This window comes from Sardina pilchardus, chromosome 16, assembly GCF_963854185.1.
Source record: "Sardina pilchardus chromosome 16, fSarPil1.1, whole genome shotgun sequence".
Classification (NCBI taxonomy): Eukaryota; Metazoa; Chordata; class Actinopteri; order Clupeiformes; family Clupeidae; genus Sardina; species Sardina pilchardus.
Window position 1 is genome coordinate 19,933,843 of NC_085009.1, and position 10,166 is coordinate 19,944,008.

Genomic DNA, 10,166 nt, shown 5'->3' on the forward strand with positions numbered 1-10,166 from the left:
AATGCCCAGGATAAACACTTCTAACTAAAGGTAGTGAGAATGCCCTGAAAATAGTCTAGGGCTCAGAGGGTTAAAGTTTCATTGTTCAGTAGAATCAAGCAGAATCAATGTTAAAATCAAAAATGTCTAGGATGTGCTTTTCAAATAAGATGGAGCAGTATTAACAGTGATTATGTCAACAGGTGGAGGGAGGGATTGTGCCTAAAGGCTGGTCATTAACTGGTGTCTCTGGAGTCTGATACTTCAGGATATCCCTACACACCAGCACACACAGCAGAGGTTCTGTCACCATTCGTAAACTCACAATCCACATAGCTATAGTAGACCAGGGAGCGTTATAGTAAGAGCCAGCATAGATAAAGCCAAAGACAGAATACGGCATATACAGGACAACAAGTGTGAACAATGCAACTGCAAGGACAGATACATCTGGACGCTTGTGTCCTTGTGGCCCAGCAGATGAGTGGGAAATTCTGACAGTAAACACAGTTGTTATGATGGCCAGAATCAGTGGCACCACACACAAGATGCGGAGAATGATGGTGCCAAAGGTGATCAAGGGACAGATACACACAAAACCGCACACAGTCAGAGACAGAATAGATGTCCAGAGGAAAGACATGGGTGAGCGAGATGGATAAACAAGAGACAAAATCCACTCTAGCGCTACCAGCTGGTGGAGATGCAAACCACAAAACCTTGCCAAGACAAAAGCACTGTAAAACACTGTGCAGTGTGAATAACGATCGCATGGATTTCCATCCACTAAGCTTGTGTTCACAAAAGGGCTCATGAGCAGCTCTGCTATGTCATTGAGGATGAGTAAGATGATGAGAGGTGAGACACGACCCCCTGCTTGTTGATGGCGTCTCAGAGAGTAGAGGGCCCAGATGACAGTGGGCAGACCACCACACAGACCGGCAGAGAGGAACAAGGACATCACGATCATCTCAGCCATGGTGCAGGAGATGGGTGCAGACGTTACAGGTGAGATTTGGGGATTCTGTTCAAGAAACAAGTTGAAGAGGAAAGAATGAGCAAATCAATTGAACAGTTGAAAATCAAAATAATCAAATTGTGTTGTGTGTGAGACAATCTATTTCTAAAACGTTTATTATTATTTTGAAACCTCTTTCATTCTAAAAATAATACTTGTGCAAGAAAAATCAGGTCACCCGCACTGATGAGATCGGAGACCACTGCACCATGTACATGTACCAACCACAAGCAAGGCAAAGCAAACATCTCTCATAAGCACCCATGTGGGAACTAATTGAGACAAGTTGTGAAAAAACCCGGGCACACTTGCCTCTCATTATATCTGATCACTTATATTGTATTAGACCACTTTAAATTACTTTCAACTAGAGGGACTAGTCGGTCAACACAGACCACTGGCAAGCCCAAATACTGTAACCAGTAAATACCAGCAACATTAGCAAAAATTAAACTACATTAATAGATCCACTCGAAACTGCTCTGTATTTTCATGAAAATCAGGCCAGTCCTTTAATTACAAAGTTTTTGTTTAAACCTCTGTCAAAGTGAAAGCAAATTTCTATGAAGTGAAGTTTCTAATGCAAAATAAGCAATTGCATGAATATCTATCCCCTCCAAGTCAGCATTTAGTAGATGCCCCTTTAAGTAAAATGTGCAGTGGTGTCTTATCGGTATTGGCAACATGGTATACACAATGTTCCATATATTCCATTCGTCATGCAAACATTTCAACTCAGTATTGAATATATGTCATACAACTTACAAGAGAAAATACTGACATTTCTACAGACAGGTTTGTCTATTATGTCAAACCCTTATAAGAGATATCACCACAAAAGCATGATGCGCAGCACATGAAGTAACTTCGCCTTACCTGTATAGCTGATTGCAGCTTGCTGTTTGTGTCACTTCATGGGTGAAGGACACTCCCTCTCTCACTCTCTTTTCCTCTGTTCAATGAGGCTTTATTTGTCTACGCCTTTAAAAAATGAATAACTGAAGCAATGCAAAAATCAAGATAGTGTATATGAGTATTTGTTTGTGTGTGTAATACATTAGTATTAAAGTGTAACTAAGTGTATCTAAATTTGCAAAAATCTGTTGCCTCAACTACATGCCTGATCAATTAATCTTTCTAATGATGTGCTGTGTCTTCACTCTCACTGAGTTGACAGTCTGTCTGCACTCACAGTGGTAGTCCCTCCATCTGGCATTTCCTTCCTTTTTTGGTGCTTTAGTTTCACAATCAGACACCAGGTGACAGTGTTGCACCAGTGTTTCAGTCCAACAATCCAGAGGTCCAGGCCAGTCTCATATCTGGTGTGCTGGAGTAGGAGAGACTGAACTATAAAGGATCTAGGATCCAGTAAGCAAGTGTGCATCTGCATCTAGGTGTGCCAACATAAACCAGTTCAATTAAAAGGTTTTGTCAGTCTTTGTATCTCTCAGTGTCTGTCAGTCTGTCTATGTGTGTGTGTGTGTGTGTGTGTGTGTGTGTGTGTGTGAGAGAGAGAGAGAGAGAGAGAGAGAGAGAGAGAGAGAGAGAGATGTTGGTGAATGTAAAGATCTGACAAAACCAATGGCTATTCCGGCAGAACGATCAATGGTTTTATTTACGATCATTTATTTATGAAGGTGAAAGCTGTGCATAAGAAGGAAGTCATGAAATAATAAAAAAACAGGTAAGTAATATCATAGACAACAGTGCAGGAAAAATGCAAAATCTATACAGTCTTCAAAACTGTACAGCTGAAATTAAACTAAATTAATTCACTAACCAAGTTAATTTAACTAAAATGAATGTAATATTTTAATGTCTTAGGTTCCTTGACATAACCTGGAAAACAAATGTCTTCCATACATATTTCAAAGAAGCTAGATTAGAACAGCATCGCAAAATAAAACAATTTATCTCCCTTAACAATAGGATTCTCTTCTCTGATTGGCTGATGGGGTGGCCATTAACTTCATATAACAGGCTACCTTTGAAGTACAGTAGTTCCAATTAGTTGGCCGTACCGCACTTGAAAATTAATTTACCAAACTCGTTGTGAAGTTTAAATGGACTGTCACGCATCCAAGCTGAAATACACATTCAGATCATTGTAACATTGTAGCATATGACGGAGGTGGATTTTAGCTAGTTGGATGGCATGTAGGCTAAGTAAAATAGCAATGTTTTTAAGCTGAGGTTCATTAGAATCCTAGGATATGCCCGCTTGACAGGGGGAGAGAGATAGAACTAACAACTGGCTTTTGGCCATATCAGCCATCCATTTAGAACTAACAACTGGCTTTTGGCCATATCAGCCATCCATTTAGAACTAACAACTGGCTTTTGGGTTCGTGCAACACTTATCATTTGGAAAAACAGATTTTCTATTTGGAAAAAACAGAAAAATGGATTCCAATATCCAATTTTTCATTTTTTTTCCCCGCTTTGACAAATTAAAAAAAAATGATCTTTAAACAAAAATTGCGTCTGGGCTCCAATTATTTAATACTGCAATGATATTCTCTCCCTCGATCCACCTAGTTAGCAATGATTGGTTGGCTATCGTGGGTGTTAGTGTCTGGATGTGTTTAGGCAGGCATTCCAAAAGTCTTGGGGCAGTCAATGCTAGATAACTACGAAAATATATAATATATAGTTACTGTATACAAATTGCTAGTTTGCTAGTGTGACTTTTTGTAAAGTGCCTTTTCCCTCGCAAGGCGTAAGTGTGTCAAGTGTCAACACATAGCCTATTAAGGAATGACTTTCACTGTCAATGTTCACCGTTTCAATTTCAGTTTGTTTATAAAGAGTCAAGACGTGCTTGAGATGAAGTTAAATCTCACTGTTGACAAAGAAAGTTTCAATTGCTGCTGCTTCTAATCTCAATATATCTATGTTAACTCTCTAGACTGACACCTGCAGCTTTGAATACATTAGAGGGACTGATTTACAGTGATTATATCAACAGGTGGAGGGAGGGATTGTGCCTAAAGGCTGGTCATTTACTGTTGTCTCTTGAGTCTGATACTTCAGGATATCCCTGCACACCAGCACACACAGCAGAGGTTCTGTCACCACACGTAAACTCATAATCCACACAGCTATAGTAGCCCACAGAGATTTATAGTAATAGTTAGCATAAATCACAAAGAAACTGACAAAATATGGTATATACAGGACAACAAGAGTGAACAATGCAACTGCAAAGACAGATAAACCTAGATGTCTAAGTGGTCTAGAAGACAAGTGTGAAATTCTGATAGTAAACACAGCTGTTATGATGGCCAGGATCAATGGCACCACACAAGAGAAGAGGAAAATGATGGTGCCAAAAGTGATCAAGTGACAAACACAAACAAAACCAAACACAGTCAGAGACAGAATAGTGGTCCAGAACAAAGACATGGGTGAGTGTGATGGATAAACAAGACACAAAATCCACTCTAGCGCCACCAGCTGGTGGAAATGTAAACCACAAAACCTTGCCAAGAAAAAAGCATTGTAAAACACTGCACAGTGTGAGAAACGTGTGCATGGAATTCCATCCAGTAAGCTTGTGTTCACGAAAGGGCTCAACAGCAACTCTGCTATGTCACTGAGGATGAGTGAGATGATGAAGGCTGAGACACGACCACCTGCTTGTTGATGGCGTCTCAGAGAGTAGAGGGCCCAGATGACAGTGGGCAGACCACCATACAGACCAGCAGAGAGGAACAAGGACAGCACAATCTCCTCCGTCATGGTGCAGGAGACAGGTGTAGATGTTACAGGTGAGATCTTAGGATTTTGTTCGAGAGGCAAGTTGAAGAGGAAAGAATGAGCAAATCAATAGTTGAAAATCAAAATAATCAAATTGTGTTGTGTGTGAGACAATCTATTTCTAAAACTTTTATTATTATTTTGAAACCTCTTTCATTCTAAAAATAATACTTGTGCAAGAAAAATCAGGTCACCTGCCCACACTGATGAGATCGGAGACCACTGCACCATGTACCAACCACAAGCAAGGCAAAGCAAACATCTCTCACAAGCACCCTTGTGGGAACTACTGTATTTGAGAAAAGTTACAAATACACATATAAAAAACCTGGGCTCACTTGGTTCGTGTTGTATCTTATCACTTATGTTACATTAGACGACTTCAAATAAGCAATTGCATTAATGTTCATCCTCTTCAAGTCAGCAAAATGTGCAGTGGTCTCTTATTTTCTCCAGAGCTGTGCTTCCCATGCAGAACTGTGATGTGATGGACCAGAATTTTTATTCAACACAACGATTCAAAACATTAAGATCATAAATAATGAACACCTCCTGATATGAAAAACAAATTGGCCATAACACTTTGTAGTTAGTCTTTAAGCAACATGATATACAGTACACTGAGAATTGGTCATGCAAACATCACAACTCAGTATCGCAATGTCATACAAGAGAAAATACTGACTTTTCTATAGACAGGTGTGTCTATGTCAAACCCTTGTTATCAGGGGTATCACCACAAAAACATGATGTGTACATGAAGTAACTTCACCTTACCTGTATGGCCGATTGCAGGAGGACTTAGACAGTTTTCACTGTTCATTCATGTCACTTCATGGGTGAAGGACACTCCCTCTTTCGCTCTCTTTTCCTCTCAGTTCAATGTGGCTTTCAAAAGTATAGGGTCTGAGAATTTCTTTGTTGAATCCTTTGCAAAAATGAGGAACTGAAGCAATGCAAAAGCAAGATAGCCCAAATGTGTGTGTTTGTGTGTGTGTGTGTGTGTGTGTGTGTGTGTGTGTGTGTGTGTGTGTATTCATGTGTATATTAAAGTGTAACTCTTCCTTTTATCTGAATCTGCAGGAATATGTTGACTCGTGAGTCACGACAGTACATGCCTGAACAAGTCATCTCTCTAATATGATGTTCTGTGTTGCCACTCTGTCACTCTGCCTGCACTCACAGTGATAGTCCCTCCAGTTATACTGTAGCTGGCATTTCCCAAGTTCTTCACTTAGGGCACTTCAGTTTCACAATCAGACACCAGGTGGCAGTGTTGCACCAGAGTTTAAGTCCAACCATGCAGAGATCAAGGGCAGTCTCATGTCGGGTATGCAGGAGGAGACTGAGCTACAGAGGATCGAAGACCCAGTGAACAAGTACATCTGCATCTAGGTGTGCCAACGTGATATATGTGTGTGTGTGTGTGTGTGTGTGTGTGTGTGTGTGTGTGTGTGTGTGTGTGTGTGAGAGAGAGAGAGAGAGAGAGAGAGAGAGAGAGAGAGACTGTGAGTATGAGAGAAAAAGAAAGAGACTGAGACTGAAGAGAGGCTGAGACAGCCTGAGAGAAAGATCGAGTTGTGAGGTGACGATGGTGTGAGACTAATCTACTTGGATGACATATTGGTGTGTGTGTGTGTGTGTGTGTGTGTGTGTGTGTGTGTGTGCTTGCGTATGTGTGCATGTCATATTGGTTGTGAGAATTAGGATCTGACAAACCAGTGGCCATTCATACAGAAAGACAACAATGTTGAAGAGAATATTGACTTCGTGCTCTCAGATAGATTTATTTATAAGTGAAAGCCATGCACAGGAAGGACAACATAAAATAGAAAATAAAAAGCTAAGTTATATCATAGGCAGCAAACACGCGAAAAAAGCGATCTAAAAACATTAATTTACACCTCACTAGCTGAAATTATACTAAATTAAGTAACTACCTTAATTTAACTACACTACAATTAATATTAATAACAATTAATCTAAAACATGAAATGTCTTATTTTCGCTGACATGACCCGGATCATTTGTAAACAAATGTCTTCCATACATATTTCCATGAAGACAGACTAGAGCAGTTGTAAAAGTGTGAATAAAATACATGATAAATAGAATTATATCTTCAGAGCCCGTGTGGAGTCTGATACATCAGGATATCCCTACACACCAGCACACACAGCAGAGGTTCTGTCACCACTCGTAAACTCATGATGGACACGGCTGTGGTGGCCCACGGGGACTCATAGAAAGGGTCAGGAAAGATCACACAGCTCAGGACTAAACACGGCATGTAGAGGACTACAAGGGTGAAAAGGGAAACTGCAAGGGCACTAAAATCTGTGCGCTTTTGTTTGAGTGGGCTATCAGATGATTTAGGGTTAACTATAACGGTTAACACACTTGTTATGCTGGCTAGGATCACTGGCACCACACAGACTATTAGGTTGATGGTGTAGCCCAGTGAAGTGAAGTTACAACCAACTACAAAGATCCACACAGTGCCAGACAGAATCGAGGTCCAGAGGAAACTCACAGAGAACGATGGATATACAATGGACAGAATCCCCTGTAGCGCCACCAGCTGGTGGAAGTGCAAACCGCAGAGTCTCACTTCAGCAAAAGTACTATACAACAACCAGCAACGTAAATGATCATGGCATGGATTTCCCTCCAGGAACCTTGTGTTCACAAAAGGACTCAGGAGTATCTCCACTAAGTCACTGAAGATGAGTGAGTAGACGAAGGCTGAGACATGGACGCCTGCATCCTGATGGCGTCTCAGAGAGTAGAGGGCCCAGATGACAGTGGGGAGCCCCGCACACAGACCAGCAGAGAGGAACAAGGACAGACGGATCTCCTCAGCCATGGTGCAGGAGCTGGATGTGTGATTCGCTGGTTCTGTTTTTATGACCAAGAGGTTCATAAATGATGAAGAACAGAGAAATAGGTCACCTTGGTCATGTCAGAGAAGAGCACATGTTAGATCTTACCCCTGTGTCTATTCACTGTGTGGGTGCTGTGTGTGTAAACGTGCGTGCACATGTGATTAACATCGCATTGCAGCAATTATATTAGGTGATAACTTTGAGCTAAATTAGCGATAAAACCCAATCGGAGATATGGTTACTGTACTGTTTTGTTAATGTACTGTAATGTTAGCGTTTTAATATTAACATGATGATATATAAATGTTATGGAATATGAGGGATGTAATTATTAGGTATATTGTACTGTATGATTTTATACGAGATATAGTAACAGACTCCCCAGAAAAAGGAGACGTTAAAGAGGTTGGAACATTCTTAGTCGCACGTACTAGCCTGTGTGTGTGTGTGTGTGTGGGTGTCTGAGATGAGAGTAGAGTAGAACACTTTCTCTCTATCGTTAATATGTGTGGTTGGTGACAGGAAACTTATTTTGTGACTATCAATTGAAATGTTGTTTTTCTGTATAGAATAGCCTACACTGCTCATATCTACGGTGTTCATACATACAGCATTTCTGAACCAATTTTACTGTATTTTAGAACATTCACATGAGATCAATTATTTTGTATTCATCGGGTTTATATGATTGAACAGTTTCTGCATATTGTTTTTTTTTATTGAGCTGGACAACACTGGCGAGTCAGACCCTGGATCCCTGGAACTTGGAAACTGGACAGAAGACCACTTCCACTGGCCCGTTGTCTTTATATTGGAGCGTGTTCGACCTGAACAGCTAAGACAGTCCACTGACATTGCACACTACACAAGCCTACCAGGTATTTTCCTTTATTTTGGACATTTTACTTTTTAACTATTTATTTGATATTTTACATTTTTAAGAGCTTTTTATTATGTTTCTATTTATTAGTATTTATTTTCTATTTACTACTATTATCTCTTTTTTTCTGGTAGAGAAAAGGTCATTGTAAATAAATAAACTAGTTATATTATATGTCATAAAACATAATGATTTATTCATACATTGTAATTCATAAATAATTATTTATTCATACATTGCACATGTTGTAATATTGTCAATTTTCTCCCCCCTTACACAGAACCTAGACTGGCCTAAACCCTCTTTTGAATACAGCATCCCTTAAGTAGCTAGAAAGGTGGTTTAAGCTTATTTAGTAGAGCAGAGGTTTGCTACATTTGCAAAAAATAGAATAGAATAGAATGAAAATGATACTCAACACCATGATGGTAATAATAATACAAGCATACGATTGAAAGCAAGGACACCATTATGATTGTTAATGTAACTGTATGTAAATACAAAATAGTTTAAAGGAAAGACAAAACACTGATGAGGCAGACAATAGCTAATATTTTGCCAGATGGCATGAACGAGTTGATTCTGAAATATTTCTGAATATTGTTGCAAATAATTTTGTGTAGCGTATGCTTTCTGCTGTGTAATAGCCACAGCAGCTTGGAAGTGTGACAGCTTGAATTTCTATGGATAACAAACTTAAAGTGCTGTATAGATATACTATAGATGCAACGTCCCATTCAAATAGTAGACTATCCTTAAGAATAGTAGACCATTCCTAATAAAAAATGACTACCGTGTGTGTGTGTGTGTGTGTGTGTGTGTGTGTCTGCGTGTTCGAATGAGAGAGAGAGAAAGAGTATGTGTGTGCACTGGACAACAATATGCAATTTGTGTGACTTGTAAGCTTGATATTGCAGAGTTTTTCATTTGTACTGAGATTATATATAATTATATTACTGTATATATATATATATATATATATATATATATATATACACACACAATTTAAGACTATAAAAAATGAAACGTATACTGTACTGAAAGGTCTGAGAAATTGTTTTTTTGTTTGTTTGTTTTTTTGTCTCTATATTTAAATACAATGATATTTATGTTATCCATGTTGAAATACTTTTGATTGACTCATTTGCTGACTGGCATGTATACCTACACTGGCCTAAAAAAAATCACACTGTATATCTATTTATCTGATATGTAAATATTCATGGGTTTCATCAGGTCCCTTTCCACAGGTGTATAAAATCAAGCACCTTGATAATCAATTCAGGCTGCATGACGTGTGATTAATACACTTGTGGATTGGGACCTGATGAAACCCATGAATAAATGTGTCTTAAGCCTACCTTACACTGAAAAGATTTGGGAAAGATTCTTCAAAGATTGTAGTCTTTTAACTAATGCCCCTCATTCAAACTTTACTCAAAAGACTACAGTCTTTCAAGAATCTTTCCCAAATCTTGTCAGTGTAAGGTAGGCTTTACTTGAACATATACTGTATCTATTTAACCCCTAGAACCCGGATGACGCAAAATGCGTCAAAAACACAGACATTCTTATATGTTATATTGCTCCGCAACTTTTAGGTGCAGCAAGATGAGCCCTTTATTGAACGAAAGAGCAGAATTGG